Source organism: Elephantulus edwardii, unplaced genomic scaffold (genome assembly GCF_000299155.1).
Source record: "Elephantulus edwardii isolate Elephantulus edwardi_28Jun2011 unplaced genomic scaffold, EleEdw1.0 scaffold00177, whole genome shotgun sequence".
NCBI lineage: Eukaryota > Metazoa > Chordata > Mammalia > Macroscelidea > Macroscelididae > Elephantulus > Elephantulus edwardii.
Window position 1 is genome coordinate 4,780,273 of NW_006399927.1, and position 20,270 is coordinate 4,800,542.

The 20,270-nt window shown below is 37.3% G+C and overlaps 1 pseudogene; it reads left to right on the forward strand.

The window, feature by feature from the left end:
* The first annotated feature begins 5,952 nt into the window (after window positions 1-5,952).
* Window positions 5,953-7,825, forward strand: LOC102851615 (annotated as a pseudogene).
* The last annotated feature ends 12,445 nt before the right edge of the window (window positions 7,826-20,270 follow it).

The window sequence follows — 20,270 nt, forward strand, 5'->3', positions numbered from 1 at the left end:
CTTCTAACATCAGCAACGATATCCCTAGTACCACGACCCCTTCTAAACCCAGCCTGGACTTCTGGCAGTTCTCTGCTGATGTGCTGTTCTAATAGTTTTTGGATGATCTTCACTTATATGTACATAAATACATATATCTATACATAAAAAGAGATAGGACTCCCAAAGAGACAGACTGACATAATTACTGCAGTAATGGACTCAAGTTTGTCAGTTGATAAAAACAGCACAGCTAAGAGCTAAAATACTGTTCAATAATTTCTGCACTCTGTCAGATGACCTTTCTTTGGCATAGGAACAAATATAGATCTCTTCCAGTCAGCCAGGTGGTTTTCCTGATTTCTTGGCACAACTTGGTGAGCATATCCAGGGCAGCATCTGTTTGTTGAAGTATGTCAATCGGTATGCCATCAATTCTAGGGCCTTGTTTTTTGCCGATTCCTTCAGAGCAGCTTGAACGTCCTCCTTCATCTTCACAGGCTCTTACTCATACATTGTTTCGTGAAATTCTTCTGTGCCCACCAATTCCTATTGGTACAATGACTCTGTATACTCTTTCCATCTTCTTTTAATGCTTCCTGGATCATTTAATATTCTGCCCAAAGCAACCTTAAGTATTGCAACTCAAGATTTGAATTTGTTCATCAGTTCCTTCAGCTTAAGAAGTGTGGAACGAGTTTGGCCCTTTTGATTTTTTAACTCCAGCTCCTTGCACATTTCATTGTAATACTTTACTTTGTCTTTCCATGCTGCCCTCTGGAATCTTCTGTTCAACTCCTTAATATCTTAATTTCTTCCCTTTGTTTTGGCTACTTGGCACTCCAGTGCAATATTTAGAGTTTCTTCTGACATTCATCTTGGTCTCGTCTTTCTCCTCTTTGTAATAACTTTTTGCTTTCTTCCTGGATGATATTCTTGATATCCTCCCACAGCTCACCCGGTCTTTGCTCATTAATGTCTAAGACCTCAAACCTGTTCCTGAGATGGTTTTGGAATTCAGGTGGGATAGACTCAAGATGAAATTTTGGTTCCTGTGGACTTGATGTAATTTTCCTCAGCTTCAGCTTGAACTTGCATATGAGTAGTTGGTGGTCTGTTCCACAATCAACAGTTTTCACAACTGATATTGAGCTTTTCCAGCAATTCTTTCCACAGATGTAATAGATCTGATTCCTATACATACCATCAGGTGAAATTCATGTGTATAGCCTGCGTTTATGTTTCTTATAAAATGTATTTGCAATGAATAAGTCATTGATTTTGCAAAATTCTATCATTCTATCTCTGGTTTCATTTCTGTCACCAAATCCATATTTTCCAACTGCTGATCCTTCTTCTCTATTCCCAACGTTGGCATTCCAATCAGTCATTATTACTAATGCATCTTGATTTCACATTCAATCAATCTTTGACTGCAAAAGTTGGTAGAAATCTTCTATTTCCTCCTCTTTGGCCCTGGTTGTTGCTGCATATATTTGAATGGTGGTGGTATTCACTGGACTTTCCTGTACGCATATGGATATTTTCCTGTCCCTCACAACACTGTATTTCAAGATGGATCAAGAAATTACTTTTTTCTGACAGTATGTGGAAATGATGGAGCAGTATCATTGATAACACATGGGAGCAACATTCTGCTAAAGATTATCCAAAAATGACTGGAACAGTACATCAACAGAGAACTGCCTGAAGTGCAGGCTGGGTTTAGAAGAGGCTGTGGCACTAGGGATATTCTAGCTAGTGTCAGATGGATCTTGGCTGAAAGCAGAGAGTACCAGAAGAATGTCTATCTGTGTTTCAATGACTATGCAAAGACATTTGTATGTGTGGATCACAACAAACTGTGGCTGACTCTGAGGAGAATGGGAATCGCAGAATGTTTGATTATGCTTATGCAAAAACTATACTTGGAGTAAGGTCAGTCATTAAAACAGAGCAAAGAATCACTTCATCGTTCAAAATTGGGAAGGGTGTGGACCAAGGGTGTGCCCTATCTCCATATCTTTGCAATTTTTATGTGGAACAGATTATCCAGGAAGCTGGGCTCTGTGACGGGAAGTGTGTCATCAAGATTGGAGGAAGATTCATTAATAATCTACATTATTCAAATGACTCAATCCTGCTTGCTGAAATTGAGGAGGACATGACATATTTGCTGCAGAAGGTCAAGGATTGCAACCTTCAATATGAACTGAAGCTCAATATCAAGAAAAATATTCTCACCCTGGGCCTATTGGCAGCATCATGATAGATGATGAAGAGATTGAGAGTGTTGATAGCTTCAGTTTGCTTGAATCTACAATCAATACTCTTGGTGCCAGCAGCCAGGAAATTAAAAGATGAATTGCATTGGATGAGTCTGCTGTCAGAGACCTCTCCAAAGTACTGAAGAACAATGATGTCAGTCTGGAGACTAAGGTGCACCTGCTATGGTCTTGGCAATTATGTGCTATGCATCAGAGAGCTGGAAAATTACTACAATGATAGGAGAGCTGATGTCTTTGAGCTGTGGTGCTGGAGAAGACTATTGACTATACATACCATGGACTGCTAGGAGAAGAAACAAGTTCATCCTGGAGAGGGTAAAGCCAGGCTGCTCCTTGGAAGCAAGAATTCTGAAGCTTCATCTGACATAATTTGAATATGTTGCAAAGAGAGATCAGTCCTTGGGGAGGGATGTCATGCTAGGAACGGTGGAGGGACAATGCAGGAGAGGAAGACCCTCTGTAAGATGGATTGACTTATTCAGTGAGGTAATGGGGATGTGTGTGTCAGAGACAATAAGATTGGCAAGGAATAGAGCAAGGTTTAGGGCTGTTGTACATAGAGTCGCTATGAGTTACAGCGACTCGACAGTACATAACAGTAAGAGCTAAGAGAGAATTCAGGTCTATTTTTCATAGGATTCTTATTAGTTGTACTTGACTCGACAACCCCTAATAAAACAAAAATATCTATATATCTCTATATAATTTGCTATTGGTATTCAGTGTCATTGAGACAACTACAACTATAGTGACTCAATGAACAAGAGATTGAAATCCTGCCCTATTATGTACCATCTTAATGGTCTCCACTGTGCTCAACAGTTGCCAGGGATTTCTAATGACTTACTGGTCAGAAACTACTTTGCAATCTCAAAGGTACACAGTTTCAAAATCCACCAGCTGCTACATGGGATAAGAATGGAGTATCTCCTTCCATGCAATTAACTGCCTCTGAAAACCCTCTACAAGGTCAGCTATGGGTTGGTTCTGATGCAATGGTACACAACAACAATTACTCCTCCCAGAATGTCTTTTTCTAAGTACTGATCCTCCTGATTAACTGCCCAAAATATGTGAGACCAAGTCTCACTACCTTTGCTTCTAAGGAGCACTCTGTTTTCACTTTCTTCTAGGCAAGTTTGTTTATTCTTTTGGAACTCCGTGGTATATTCAAAGGCTTATATCTATATATTAAAATTAAGTTACCTGGAATTTTGGACACTGAATAATAGTTTAAACTATTATTGCTCTCGTAGGGTTCAAATGGCATTATGGTTACATTTTGCAAGAGTTCTTATCTTCTACAGATACACATTAAAATATCTGCACCAACATTTTGTAAGTGCCCACCACAATGAATGTAGCATCTGCTAGATATCATTTTTAAAAATCTGATTAGGAAAGGAATAAACAGGTGAAGATATGGGAGAAGGAAAACCAAGAATCCTTTAGATAAGGCAATGAAAATATGGCAGGGTGTTATCCTTTTCTAGTGTTTAAAATCTCCTATAATATGTTTTCCTAACTTTATCATTAATTCAGGAGCCCTCATAGTGAATTGTTAAGCATTCAATTGTTAACCAAAACATCAGTGGTTTTCGTCTACCAGCCTTTCCAGAGGCGGGGGAAAAATGTGACTGTCTGATTACATAAAGCCTGTTGTTGCCAGAATCCACATAACAACAACAGATTTCTAGGGAGTGCTCCAATATTTGGTTTGGTTTTGCTGGTTCATGAGGCCTGATTGTGAAATGTTTAGAAATGCTGTGAACTTGTTTAGGCAGTTGATGGTAGCTTGAAATCAGGCATGGTTGAAAGATTTACACCAAGAGAATCAACTAAATTACAAATTTGGATTGTTTTCCTTCTTTCTTCTTCTTCTTCACAAAGATTGTTAAACATTTATACATCACAGCTTATGGCCCAGATGTCTAAGGCACAGAACTATATTTATATCTGTGTGTGCATGTGCGTGTAAACAGGACCACTTTTCAACTATAACATAGTGGAAGCTTCATTTTATTGACTTCCTCCTCCTCCATATTTCTAATCAGCTTAGATCTCAAGGTTTGATAATATATGTCCTGATCCTGTGACACACCATGGAGAGACATTCTTCCCTTAAGACCTTCCTGTCTCTTCACCTATCAAACCCTATCCATCCTGGGCCCTTTCTCCTAGGAGGAAGAACAGTTCCTGCTCTGACTTGCACAGTGAATGTTTTGATGCTAATTTTAAATTGGATTGGCTGAGAAGGAAATATCCTGAATCCTTACAAGATAATTTTTTTCTGAAAACGTCTAGACTTGCAACAGCTTTCATATTCTGGGTAATTCTAAACTTCTAAATGTAGCTCTGGTACGCTAGTAGTAATCATCACCTTCCTCATGGAAGATAGATGGACAGTCTCTTTCCATGTGATAAGAAGCCTCTGAAAATCCACTGGAGAGTCAGCAATGAGTCAATTTTGACTTGATGGTATACAATAGCAGCTATACTCCTAAAATTCTTTCATACATATTGTTGTGTAATATCAAGTTAAAGCCATAGCTCATGTTCTAGAGGGTTTTTAGAAGCTGAAAATCATGCAGAAGAAGATTGCTGATCTTCCTCCCAGGGAGTGGTTGGTGGATTTGATCCAAATGCCTTTGGGTTGGTGGTACAATGCTTACCTCTAAGCCATCAGAGCTCCCTTTTTCATAGTCCTATGTCCATATCTTTATTCCTTCTTGATATTTATTAAGTTTGAATAGTGTAAAAGATATAACTTCATTATCACATTGTCTGGTAAATCCTCCAAAGACAAATATGTGTTAATAAAGTGGCTGGGATAGACTTCCTCTGACAAGAAAGGACAGTAGAAATGAGAAAGGTTACAGTCTTAGCTCAGGTAACCTAGCTAGTTACAGACAAACACAAGACCAAACTCTGAGAATATTTTCTTTCACAATCCATGGATCTTTCCACCTCTCACTAGATTGAGTGAAGAGAGGGGATTTGCTCACCTTCTACAAATGCAGGTTGTATAAACACACTAATCACAAAGGAAAACCAATCCTAAAGTCAGACCAGGAGTGAAACTGGGCTGGGGGCAAAGCCATGCCTGAGGCATATCAGAGCCAGGAGCAAAATCAAAGAGTATCACAGCCATGGAGTGGCTCAGCCAGAGGAGTGGCCCAGAAAGCTGGAATTTAAGAAAGGACCCCACACAATCAGGGAGAATCTACGCATGTGAATTGTGCCCATGCCCTGTGCCTGTGCCCATGCTCTGTGCCCATGTCTGCCCTGTGTCCATGCCCATCCTGCATCTGAGCCCATGCCCTGAGCCAGTGCCTTCCTTGTGCACTGTGTCATTGACTCCACGTTTCGCCTTACATCTCCTCACATCAAGTCAACTAACTTCCTTTAGTCCAGAACATCTCACTCTGACCAAGCTGCAACAGTTATAAACAGAAGAGCCTGCTTTCACAGATCCTGAACTGAAACTTCTCTTGGGTCAGAAGTTCAGAGAGAAACACAGGCCATGTAACTGCCCGGCCCTTTGTGGAGCAGTGACTTAAGCTCAAGAACCTACTATCTGACTGCACTGCTGTCCTGGGGTGGGCTGAGAGGGGAGGCACAGGGGTGCTTGGGAGCATCCCCCAGCTCCCTGCTCTGGAGGCACAGTGGGTGGGGGCTTTGGCGAATGGCTTGCTTGCTGGCCACTTGTAAAGGTTTGGATTCAGAATTTGTTCCCAGTGTCCAAGACTTTGATAATAAAACTTACTGAAGCTGATGCTTACCTACAAATCTTGGTAGAACAATTAAAGATTTTTTTATGACAAACTTCACAACTGCAAGGTTGATGAACAGAGAAAGTTTAAACTTATTTTTTACAGAAAATTAGAAACTTTCAAGGAGACCACAAATATAGCATGGTAGAAACAATTAAACACTGCGTTGTATTGTTGCAAATTGCTGAAAGTACTATTAATCCTGTAGATGTCTCCTGGAACTCGTGGTCAGCACAATACCTTCCCAGACTGTTCCACCTTCAGAACCTGCTCAGTTGTGTAAGTCAGAGCAGCATCCATCATCCCTACCAGTTGGACTTGTATTAACTACTCTGGGACATCATCAGACTCCAACACCAAATAGTACAGTCAGTGGACACTTACCACCTTGTAGTAGTCTAACTCCTCCAAGCCATGTCAACTTATCTCCAAACACAGTTCCAGAATTCTCTTATTCTAACAGTGAGGATGAATTCTATGATGCTGATGAATACAAACCATCAAAGTGGCTTGTCCCCAAAGCACTTAATCCTCTGGATCTGCCTCAGTCTTGACACACAGCAGCTCAGGAAATAGTCCGAAATGACCAGACACCACAGAATCACTTACTTCTTCCATGTCCAATGGAACAAATGATGCTGATCTTTTCGATTCCAATGAGATAGAGATGATGAAGGAGATGCAGGATTAGTGGAAGAGAATAAGAGCATTATAATGCATATCTTGTTCCAGGTTAGGCTTAGAATGAATTTTACTAAGGTAGTCCTTCCAACATTTATTCTTGAAAGAAGATCTCTTGTAGAAATGTATGCAGACGTTTTAACACATCCAGACCTGTTTGTGAGCATTACTTATCAAAAAAAATGCCAGAGATAGAATGGTTCAAGTGGTGAAGTGGTCCCTCTCAGCCTTTCATGCGGGAAGGAGAGGATTGATTGCCAAAAAGGCAAATAATCCTATTTTGGGTGAGATCTTTCACTGTCACTGGATATTACCAAATGACACAGAAGAGAACACAGAGCTGATATCAGAAGGACCGGTCCCCTGGGTTTCCAAAAGCAGAGTAACATTTGTAGCCGAGCAAGTTTCTCATCATCCACCCATTTCAGCTTTTATGTGCTGAGTGTTTTAACAAGATACAATTCAATGCTCATATATGGACCAAGTCAAAACTCCTTGGAATGTCAATTGGGGTACATAACATAGGGCAAGGCTGTTTCTCATGCCTAGAATATGGCGAGCATTACATTCTCACATTCCCAAATGGTTATGGAAGGTCTATCCTCATAGTACCCTGGGTGGAACTATTAATTGTTCCAAAATAGGCTATTGTGAGACTATCGTCTTCCACACAAAAACTTTCTATGGGGACAAGAAGCACAGAATTACAACTGCGATTTTTTTTTCTCTCCAAATGACAAGAAGTCATTTTGCTCAATTGAAGGGGAAAAGAATAATATAATGTATACAAAATACACAACAGGGGGAAAATACCATCTTTATAGATACCAAGAAGTTGCCTATAATCAAGAAGAAAGTGAGGAAGTTGGATGAGAATGAGTATGAACCCACCACCTTTGGAAGGATGACACTTTCAACTTAAAAATGAGAGATAGTGGTACAGCAACTGAAGAAAAGCACAGACTTGAAGAAAGGCAAAGAGCAGAAGCTCGAGAAAGGAAGAAGAAGGAAATTCAGTGGGAGATGAGGTTATTTTATGGAGATGGAGAATGTTGGATTTATGACGAACTACTACTGAAATGTCTTGGTGCTGCCAAGCATTAGGGAAATGTGAAGTTTACACCTGATAACCAGAACAGTAAGTCATACTTACTTACTTTCCTTTGAGAGACCCTGTTCACATCCTCATCACAGTTGTTCCTATTTCAGAGATACTGGACTTTCCAAAGCAGATGAACAAGTAAAGGAAAGCTTCCTTTTACACTTCTTCTGTGGCAGTTACAATTTTGGCTTCAGTTCTGAGAAAATCTTGAGGCTTTAAAAACAAGAATTATCCTCCAAACCCAATGCTTTCAAAAGCATTTACAAACTCTAGTCTCTACTCCGCACTCTAGTACTGCTGTTGAGATATATGATGTTCCCTAGCTCATATAATCTTGGGATATATACCCATATAAAATATACTTGATGCTGGGTTTTACATAAATACTCCCATCTACTGTAAATAATGATTTGTTTTAGAATATTATTAGTGCAATGTATTATAATCAAGTATTAGGAAATTTCATGATCTCACCTACAATAACTTTTATTTTAAAACTGAGTTGTTATGAAGTTGTATCTAACTCTGGACCACAGTTTAATTATATTCAGTGCTTCTTAATGCTTCATAAAATAATTTTTCCAGCTTTTTCAAAAAACTATTGTCACCTCAGGCATGAAAAAATCTACCACATCAATGTCATGTAAAAAGCAGGATACTTCACATCTTACACAGGCACAAAATAAGATGTCAAGTCCAAAAAGTGACATATTTTCAATGGACTTCTTGAAGCCATAAAGTCTGATGGAACTTTCTGACACAGAATTTAGAAGAATAATAGCTGAATGTTTGCAATGGGTGAAAAACAAACTTGAAGAATTACAGGAAATTGTAAGCAAAACACAGGAGTAATGTAAAAAAAAAATCAAATAAATACAGATAAAACAAACAAGGATTAGAGGCTCTGGAAAAAAGAAATCATGATTCAAAATATGAAGTCCAATGTTTCAGATGCTGCCAACATGATGGAAGGAGACATGAACAGACCTGAAGAGATGGAACACAGAAACAGTGAAATAAAAGATAGACTTGTCACCGCTGATCTGCTAGAGCAAAAATCAGAATCAAAAAGGAAGCAAAAAGAAGAAAACCTAGAATAATGTGGGACACCATCAAGAGAAATAATATATGCATCATCAGAATCCCAGAATAAGAAGACACAAGTAAAAGCACCAAAAAAGTTGTGGAAGAATTACTAGAAGAAAACTTCCCAAGCATAATGAAGAATGAGAGAATATATATTCAAGACAGTAAGCAAACACCATAAAGAAAAGACCCTAAAAGAAAAACACTAAGGCATATTCAAATTTGCAAGAACCAAAGATAAGGAGAGAATCCTAAAAGCAAAGAGGGAGAAACAAAGAGTAATCTATAAGGGAAAGTAGATAAGATTAAGTGTTGCTTTCTCAGCAGAAACCATGTGAGCAAGAAGACAGTGGAATGACATATGTTGAACACTCACACAACTGTCAATCAAGAATACTGAACCCAGCAAAACTGTACATCAAATATGAAGGAAGATCAAGATATTTCCAGAAAAATAGAACCTAACACAGTTTGTAAAAATAAGACCACTCTTGCAGGAAACACTGAGCAACATCCTTCTTACTGAGGTGCCACAGAAAGCAGGATGGACCAAAGTAACTAGCAACAACACCTAAAAGACCTCAACAAAATGTTAGCTATAAAACCTTGCCTCTCAACAAACACACTGAGTGTGAATGGCTTGAATGCACCATTGAAGAGAAAAAGAGTAGCAGACTGGATAAAGAAACAAAACATCAAAATCCATCAATATGCCGTCTACAAGAGACACACCTGAAAAATGAAAATAAAGAAAGACTAAAAATAAAAGGGTGCGAAAAAATATGCCAAGCAAATGGCAACCAGAAAAAAAAGGAGGAGTAGTGATATTAATCACTGATAAAATAAATTGCAATGCAAAAATCATCACAAAGGACAAGGAAGGTCACTACATAATGCTGAAAGTGTCAAGAAAACAAGAGGACATAACAAAAATAAATATCTATGCACCAGATGAAAGACCTGCAAAATATTTAAAAAGAACATTAACAAATTAAAAAAGGAAATAGACAACAGTCCTGTAGTAGTTGGAGACTTCAATACACCACTCTCAAGACAAGATAAAAGTAACAGAAAGAAACTCAACAAAGATGCTAAAGAATGAAACTACACACTAAATCAACTAGACCTCAGAGATATTAATAGTCTAATGCACCCCCCCCAAAAAAAAAGCACAGTATACCTTCTTCTCCAAGGTGCATGGAATGCTCTCCAGAATAGATCACATTTTAGGTCACAAGGCAAGCATCAGTAAATTAAGAAACATAGAAATAATACAGTGCATCTTCTCAGACCACAATGCTACAAGATTAGAAATCAATAACAAGAGATTAACGGAAGAAAAAGAACCCAAACATTTGAAACTGAACAAAACCTTGCTTGAATATGACTGAATACTAAAAGAAATAAAAAATGAAATTAAAAATTTTCTTGAAAAAAAATGACAATGAAAACACCACTTACCAAAACCTCTGGGAAACAGCCAAAGCAGTAATCAGGGGTTAATTTATAACAATAAGCAAACACATTTAAAAGGCAGGGGGAAAATGACCATTGATTCTCTCACTCAACATCTCCAACAAATTGAAAAAGAACAACAAGAACACCCAATACCCTCTAAAAAACCCTGAAATGATAAAAATTAGAGCAGAGATGAAATAGAAAAAAAAAAAAAAACAAAACAATTGACACCATCAACAAAACTAGGAGTTGGTTCTTTGAAAAGGTTGATAAAGTTGATAAACCACTAGCAAAACTAACAAAGGAAAGGAAAGAGAAGTCACAAATAATCAGAAAAAAAAGATGAAACTTTCAATGTCACAACAGAGCCAACTAAAGTAAAAAGGCTAACAAAGGAATATTAGGAAAAACTATACTCAAATGAATATGAAAACCTAGAGGAAATGGACAATTCCTTGGAAATGGACAATGAACCTAAACTGATACAAACCAAAACTGAACACTTGAACAGACCCATTACAAAACACAACATTGAAAAGGTAATAAAACAACTTAAAGCCAAAAAAAAGCCCTGGGCCAGATGGTTTTACAAGTGAATTTTATCAAACATTCAGAGTAGAACTGTCACCAATTATAGATAAACTATTTCAGAAAATAGAAAAAGATTAATTCTCCCAGACTCATTCTATGAAGTAAACATATCCTTGATACTGAAGCAAGGTAGCGACACAACCAAAATAGAAAACTACAGTCCAATATATTTTATGAACATAGATGAAAAATACTGAACAAAATCCTGGCCAATAGAATCCAATGATACACTTAAAAAATAATAAATAAATAAATCACCATAACAAAATGGGATCCACAACAGGTATGCAAGGATAGTTCAACATAAGAAAAACAATCAGTGTAATTCATCACATTAACAAAATACAAGAACCATGTGATCCTATCCATTGATGCAGAAAAGGCTTTTAAGAAAAATCAACACTCTTTCCTGATTAAAATATTCAACAAAATAGGATTAGAGGGGAATTTCTTCAATATAGTAAAAAGTATATGTACAAACCTGAGATCCAGCATTGTTCTCAATGGAGAGAAATTAAAGGCATTCCTTCTGAGAACAGAAACTAAGCAAGCATGCCCACTATCACCTTTTCTATTCAATATCGTACTGGAAATCTTAGTGATAGAAATAAGACAACAGAAGGAAATAAGAAGTATCCAAACTGGTAAAAAAGAGGTAAATTATCTCTATATGCAGATAATATGATAGTATACTTCGGAAAACCTAAAGACTCAGCCAGAAAACTACTGGACATAGTTGACCAATTCAGCAAAATGGCAGGACACATGATCAACATACAAAAATCAACTGTATTTATCTTCAGTGACAAAGAGAATACAGAGTTAGAGCTAAAAAAACCCAATACCTTTCACAAGAGCTAATCACAAGATTAAATACTTGGGTGTAAATATAACCAGAAGAACAAAGGATCTATTTAGAGACAATTACAAGACATTATGACAAGAAACAAAAAGTGACCTGGAGAAATGTAAGAGCATACCTTGCTCATGGGTAGGAAGACTCACTATTGTGGAAATGACAATACTACTAAAGGCAATTTGCATGTTCAACACAATCCCAATACAAATATCAATTCCATTCTTCAACAAGATGGAAAAGGCAATCTCCAATTTAATTTGGAATAGAAAGAGGTCCCAAATAAGCAAAGCACTCCTTAAAAAGACAAACAAGGCAGGAAGTATCTCACTCCTTGATTTTAAATCCTGCTACACTGCTGTGATGTTCAAGACAGCGTGGTACTGGTACAATGACAGAAAATGGAATAGAATTGAGAACCTAGAAATCAGCCCATCTACTTATGGCCAACTGACTTTTGACAAGGAGGTGAAATCAGTTAAGGGGGGAAATGACAGCCTTTTTCACAAATGTTGTTGGAAAAATTGGAAAATTATCTGTAGAAAACTCAAGCAAGATCCACACCTCACTCCATACACAATAACCAACTCAAAGTGGATCAAGGAATTAGGACTAAACACAAGGCCTATAAACTTCCTTAAAGAAAAGCTTGGAAGAACTCTATAAGTGATAATCCACAACATGAACAGTCTTCCAAGCATCCCTAAAAACCTACAACGAGGAGAGGATAAAATAGATGAACAGGACTTTCTAAGAATCAAATCTCTATGCACATCCAAAAACTTCTCCAACTGGGTAAAAAGAAAAGCCCCAGACTGGAAAAAATATTTGACAATGATATGTCTGATAAGGGACTTATATCTAGAATGTATAGAGTACTTGAGTGCCACAATAAGATAAAGGTAAACAACCAAATTGCAAAATGGGCACAGGATACGAACAGACACTTCACCAAAGAAGATATTAAGATGGCAAATAAACACACGAAGAAATGTTCAAAATCCCTAGCTCTAAGAGAGATGCAAATCAAAATAACTATGAGATATCATCTCACCTCGGTAAGAATAGTAAAGCTCAACAGAGCAGTAAACTCAAGTGCTGGCACGATTGTGGAGAAACTGGAACCTTTATTCACTGTTCATGGGAATATAAAATGATGCATCCACTATTGAAGGCAGTATGGCACTTTCTCAAAAAATTGCAAATAGAAATACCGTTTGACTTTGCACTTTCACTCCTGGGGATATACCCTAAAGAAATCAAAACTGTCACGCAAGCAGATATATTCACACCCATGTTTAATGCAGATTTGTTCACAATAGTAAAGAGTTGTAAACAACCCAAGTGCCCATCAACAAAAGAATGGATAATTTGTGGTATATTCACACAATGGAATACTATGTTGCATTAAAAAAAAACAAGGAACTCATGAAATATTATACAAAATGGGTGACCCTGGAGAACATTGTGCTGAGTGAAATATCTCCATAGCAAATGGACAAATACTGCATAATGCCACTGTTGTAAAACGGGACTGACATCAGGGTTGGGGGAACCTAAGAAAAGAGGGGATAAATAATGTACAAATTAGGGAGAGAACTGTTTAAATGGAATACATGTTTAAGTACTATTTTCATGACAAGTTTCCAGAAAAAGAAATGCGTAGTAAAGTGAACTGTGGACTTGGGGGGCAGGCGGGGAGTATAACAATGAAAAATATTGTTTTTTCTTTTCAAAGAGAAAAACAAACTAGGGGGAGTGTGGGCAGGGAGGAAATGTGCAACAGTGAATAAATGGGAAAAAAATACGTGGGAAGAATATTCTGTTAAATAACGGAAAGAAAACGATTGTATAGGAATTTTTTCCATCTATATAAATACATATTTTAAAGATAACCCACTAATTAAGCTCAATCTATAAATGTTTGTTAGATGTCAACAATGAATATAGCATCTGGTTATTAGGAAGTGCAGACACCCAGGTTTTAAAAAAAAGACATGTTGGCTCCCTTAATGTTTAGTTAACTATGTTGCCAAAAGGTGTATTTGTTAAAAAAAAATCTCATGATTTATAATATTTTTAGTGCCATATATGGTGCTCTTATGCCTTCCTCCATGGATTCTAGCAGAAAGCATGCCTGACTTATGTAGTAACTGTCTGGGATAACAGAGCTACTTTTCCCATTAATGTCTAAATTTAAAATATTTTCCTCCTAAAAGAAGATTAATGGAATTTGGAATTAACACCCCCATCAGCCTTGCTGTTTTTGTTTGGTTGGTTGGTTGGTTGTTTTTTTGGTGGTTTGTTTTTTGAGGGTTTTTTGTTTGTTTGGTTGGTTGGGGTTTTTTTTTTTTGTTTGTTTGTTTTTTTTGCTCTTCCATGATTATTTGTAAGCTTAGATTCTACACTTGAAAAAAATAGTTAAGGATATGATCTTCAGGTTACCACTAAATAAAGAAGAGAAATTTTGTCCCTGTGTTCCCATAAGAAAATTTGGGCAGTAATTTTTTGTTCTTTGTTCCTCGCTGGAAGACTTAAACAGAGAAGCCGAAGCCATTGATCTCCTTGATTCATGCACAGGTTCCCATGAGCACAGTTAAGGGTTTCCTTCCACCCCTAGACTTTCAATTCTGCCCTACTGTTCAATTTTTTCAATCCTTATGCCAGTACATCACAACCTTCATACTGCAGATTTGCAGTAACTTTTTAAATGGAGCACTGTAGATTTTGAGGATATAGAACTGAAGTAGGCTGTTGTCAGTTTGAAATGAGTAGCAGAGTTGGGTAAAGATGTCAATGCTAAGTTTGGTCAATGTTTAGAAGGTAGGAGTCACTGAAGGCCAATTTTTCTTCTATTCTCTTTTTGTCATCCTATCTTACATGGTCTTTATTCCAATGATTAAGTTACCACTTATGTTAAAAATGAACTCTCAACCAAAGCACATGTGTTAAATGACTTTCAATGTCCTGGCATCAAAGAGGATGTATGTCATCAAACTATCACAAATGCTGAAGCTGATGAGTACCGATTAATTGCTTTCTTTTCAATCACATTAAGAAAAACACATGTATCCTCCAGATGTCCACACTTCACCAGCAACCTCCCTGTCAACTTTTCCTCAAGTTTGCCTTTATTTGGTAGGTATTTTTTGGAAAGGAAAAAGAAATAGCTGTTTTAATCACTTCATATATATTACTAAACATAAGCAAATGATCAAAAGATGCCTTGAGATAATGGTGTAGGGAAGTTAGCCATGTTCATGTATTAACTAAATTACTTATTCTTTTCCTTTATTTGAGCAGGTTGAAGATCACTGAATATCATAGATCTTTGAATTCCCAAGAGCACAGTTCAAACTTTGAATTTTTAAGTAGAAATTATAACAAAAGTTACATCATCAGTTGTATTATATATAGTTTCTAGTCATTCTCGACACAATTTTTCCTCATATAACACATTCTTTTCTGTCTGAGAGAAGAATAAGCATTTTTTTCCCTCCAATGGGCAATTGTGATGATGCACACAGGCAACAGCTGGCCAGAAGTCATTGTCCATTCCTGTGCAGCAGGCAAACTCATAGACGTGGATCATTATGTTTCTAGGTGAGAATCCCAGATTGCTAGTTCTTTGGGCTTTATTTAACTTCTTTTGTTTGATGAACATTACAATACTATTTTTCTGTACTCAAAGGTCTAGCATGTACAGAACACATCCAGAAATCCATCTGACTAAACAGAACAATGAAAATTACTTCTGTGGGGCTACAATGCCAACATTAAACCAAAAAGCATGCCATGGAATCCTGCTGCAATTATCCCACAAAAGCAAAACAGTTTAGTGATGATAATGGTCCTGAGTTCCCACAGGCAGTTGGGAAATGGGAACTTGTGGTTTAGCATAAGAATTACTCACTTAATGAGAACACAAAGCTCCAAGTTTGACCACAGCTTCTGGTTGAATTTGGGAGTATGTTCACCACTATTAACTAAAGAGTCATATTCTTGAAACTTGGAAGATTTTGTTTTCCATCTTGGGTGCAAAGTGGGATAAAAAATTATTTTCTGGTTGTGAAACCATTGTGCTCCGATGCTCTGTGTCAGTTGTGGGAAGGCTCAGGAACATCCAAACTCCTCAGCGAGGCTGTCAGTATGTCAGTGACAAGGTTACCCGGTACAAGCAGGGACTGCTCCACTGGACACATTTGTCTGCCTCTGACCGTGCCCTGAAACATCTGGCAGGGAGGGACATGCACAGCCACCTTGTTCTTTATTGCAGACAGAGCTTGAATGATATGAGTCGGGGGAAAGAAACACATGTCCATGTCCTGGTCACTTACTTTCATTTGAAAGGGAGATAAGAAAGCAATGACCTTACTCCTAATGTGAATTCCAGGGAGGAAGCTAAATAAATTGCCTCTACTCTACCCAGACCGCTATTAATCTATACAAATACTAGTAAATAAAATTAGTTTACACTTGTAAAGTGCTTGGCACTGGGGCTTGACACATAGTAAGGCTTCCAGTAAATCTTAGCAGCAATTAATAATAAATCATACTCTAGTCTACTTAAAGATATTTGCATGCATTTAAAATTCCAGCAGAGATGACCTCAGTGCACAGAAACCAAAACAAAGTGTTCTTTTGTAAATAAAGACATCTTACTGTTTCACATAGCTGGGGAGGCCAGGTGTTCTCCTTAGAACATAAACATATGAGTGTGTGGGAGGAGAACTAGAACCCAGGAAATTGTGGAGGTCAGAGGTTTAAAGGAATAGGACCAGTTAACAGAACAGAAATGTGACCTACCTGTAGCTTATCTCCTTTGTGACTCCTACACAGATCCACTGAACCAATAATATTTTAATTTTGAATAATTATAGATAAAACAATTGCATACTTCTTTGTCATCCAATATTCTTAGTTTAAAGACTTTTGTTTAATTTCTACTCTTAAATTCAGGAAAATTATTGTCTTTATAAACGACTGTCTGCCTGCTATTTTCAGAAATCCCACTGAGTCACTTGGCATCTTTCGTTTGTTGCTTTAGCAGCTTTAGAATTATACCTAACTTTATCACCCAGGTGGGAAAAATCTGTTCTACCAACATTCAGAGTACTAAAAACATCACTCCTTCTGCCTTCTCCAGACGGTTTGGAGATCTCTTACTCTACTAATGTTTGGTACAGCCTTAAATATAAAGAACATTTATAAAATAGCAACTCATACTAGAACACTGACTGTAACGGAAGGTTAAGTGTTGTTCACATTCAGAAAACAGGTTCAAATCCTATTTATTCCAATTATTTGCCTCTTAAGCTCCTCCATATGCCATAGTTCTTTGCCTTGGCTCTTTCAGCTTGCTAAGTCATTAGTCAAACCTTTGAAGTTACACATGCTTGGTAAGTTCTCTATGTCACCTCAGCTTTTGTCATTCACAATGGTTCTGTCCTCCTGTGTCAATGAATAGTTCATGGGAATATCCAGCCCTAGATGGTCTCCTTTATCATCTTGAATGTGGTGTTGTCCTGAGATCACCGACAATCAGAAATTCCTTTCTTGTAAAAGGAGATGACTGAAATGTAATGCCAGCAGCAAGTAAAATAGTTTTAAAGAGATATAAACACACGACTTTGAACACTTTGATTAAGCCACACTGGCAAACTTGAAAGATTATTCAGTTGGATTGGCCAATAAACTATCTTATAGGTTTAAGTCTGCTTAAATGTAGTCACCTCATTTGACACTGAAAGCATGTTTACTTAATATCAGTAGTATTGGAAGGATTGGCTTTTGTTTGGGTTATTTTTTTTGTTTCATTTTTATCATAAATTGTTATGAATTCAATAATGACCAAGGGAAATGAAGTCCCAGCCTCATTGAGTCAATATCCTTGTGAGAGATCCCAGTACATAAATAACCTCCTGCCATCTTGAATCATCGTACCTGCTAATGGTGTAGAAATCCAGAGAACTGTGGGAACTCAGCAGGAGCCCCAGACCCAATTTAGGGCACCTATGGAGGCAAACACTTTCTGGAGGAAGCAACACTGGATTACACTTTATCATCTGTCCTTCAGGTATCAAATTAAAGTTATTTTTTACAGCTTCAAATTGAGTGCACAGTGAGTAATAATGTTGACATCTAGCCATAGATATCATTATTCTGTCTCTGAAACTGTAACTTTTCCTTAAAATTCCTACCTAGTAAGATGCCATCCCTTCATTCTATTTTAATAGCTAACTTTGCATTATTCATGATTATTGCCTCAAAAACATAGATTATCACAGCTGTTCTTCCATCATATATATAGTTTCCAATCCCACCACCCACTTCCAATCAGAATTTTGGCCATGGCCCCAGTGAGTACTGAGAGATAACATATAAACGTTAAATACTATAACAATCTGTGGTAGAAGAAAGGGGGAGGGCAATCAGTAACTGACACAGTGCTGCAAAACTGTAACCAGGAAAACAAAAATACCTCATCCAAGTGCCCTTGTCCCTCTTTTAAAGTGATATACGCTGACATGGTCACTCTCTGATAGGTTTCATATACCTACCTGATAGCTCATGGAATGAGCTCAGTGAAACCTTTCTATAAATCTCTTCCTGGAAATATGGTAGAGCTAGCCAGGATTTGAACAGTGATTTAAGACTGATTTACTACCAATAAAAGGCAGTATGAATTTCTATGCACTGTATTTGGATTAAGAAGCCCTCGTGGGTCATAAGGAATTTCTATCTTCAGCTTCTGTATGACCCAACAATTCCAGTACTTGGAATATACCCAGAGAAAATGAGAACTGTTTCACAAATGGAGACTTGTACACCAATGTTCATAGCAACATTACTCACCATCGTAAGAACATGGAAATAGCCCAGATGTCCAACCACAAACAAATGGATTGAGAAATTATGGTACATCCACACAATGGAATATTATGCAGCACATAGGAGCAATAATTTTGTAAATTAGTACCTAACTTGGGAGGGACTGGAAAGCATTATGCTGAGTAAACTAACTCAATCTCACAAGGACAAATATTATATAAAACCATTATTGTAGAATTTTAGTATAAAGATGCAAGGGAAAGAGGGTGGAAGCAGAGAGATGAGCATGTGCAAGGGAGGGGGGAGATTGTACAATTTAATGAGGGGGTGAAGGAAATTGGAAGAATCTGTTCTGGAATTAGAATTAGAATTCTGTATTAGAATTTTGTAAATAAACTAGTATAGTAAAAAACTGAACATATGCAACAATGAATGAATGGAAATCCAAAATCTCTGTACATGTTCATTAAATTAATAAAGTAAAATTTGAAAAAAACAAAAACCAAGCATAATGTATGGGAATGATTGCATGAAATGTAATGTTAATGAAGAACAGTGTGAAACATATTGTATATAAACTTTGTAAGCAAACCAGTTTAAAAAATGAAAAATAGAATGTATATGAATGTTTGTATGAAACACAATATAAATGAAAGATTGTATAAAACATAATGTATATAAATGAAACATAATATAGAGGGATTATTATTTGAAGATAATTTAAAAAGAATAGATAGAGAAGCCCTGGTGGCATATGTAATGTTTAGGGCTGATAACCAGAAACCTGGTAGAGTGTTGCTGGATTGGAAATGAATAAAAAGCCTGTGTTTGGATTTTGATCTATGTATGGATTAATAGCCTCGTAGTAAAGAGCTGTGCTGCCAACACAAAGGCAGGTGGTTCCAACCTACCAGCTGCTCTGTGAGGGAAGGAAGGGAAATTTCCTCCTGTGTAATTTAGTGCTTCTGGAAACCCACTGGAGAGTCAGCTATGGGTTGGTTCCGACTAAACAGAAGATAACAACATAATAATTATGAAAACTTAGAGTTTACAACCCTTAGTACTTAAAGATAGTTTCCAATAATCTCTGTCTTCTGTTATCCATGCACTTTCATAAGTCTTCTCAATAGATACAAGTTTATAATTTAAGATATATACATATATTATTTGTACTTTTTGGAAGTAGGAGTGGCATCCACTTCCTAAATAACATGCCTCCAGAAACTCTATGAACTTCGATAAATGTAGATAGTTGTAGAGGGGCTTCAGGTCTTTTGTTCATAGGGTCACTATGAGTCATGCTTGACTAGAAGGCAATCAACAACAACAATGCATATTTTATAATTAAAAGATGTTGCAAAAATGGGGTATCAGTATTATATTAGAGGTCATTAAAGATGCTACGATTTCTCTATAATATTCTCTTGGATAAGTAATTATGATGAATAATACGACATACTTTGGACATGTTGTAAGGAGAGACAGGTCTTTAGAGAGGGACATCATGCTGGATAGAGTGGAGGGGCAGCGCAGGAGGGGAAGACCCTCTATGAGGTGGATTGACTCAGTGACTGGGGTAATCGGGATGGGTGTGTCAGAGGCAATGAGATTGGCACAGGATAGAG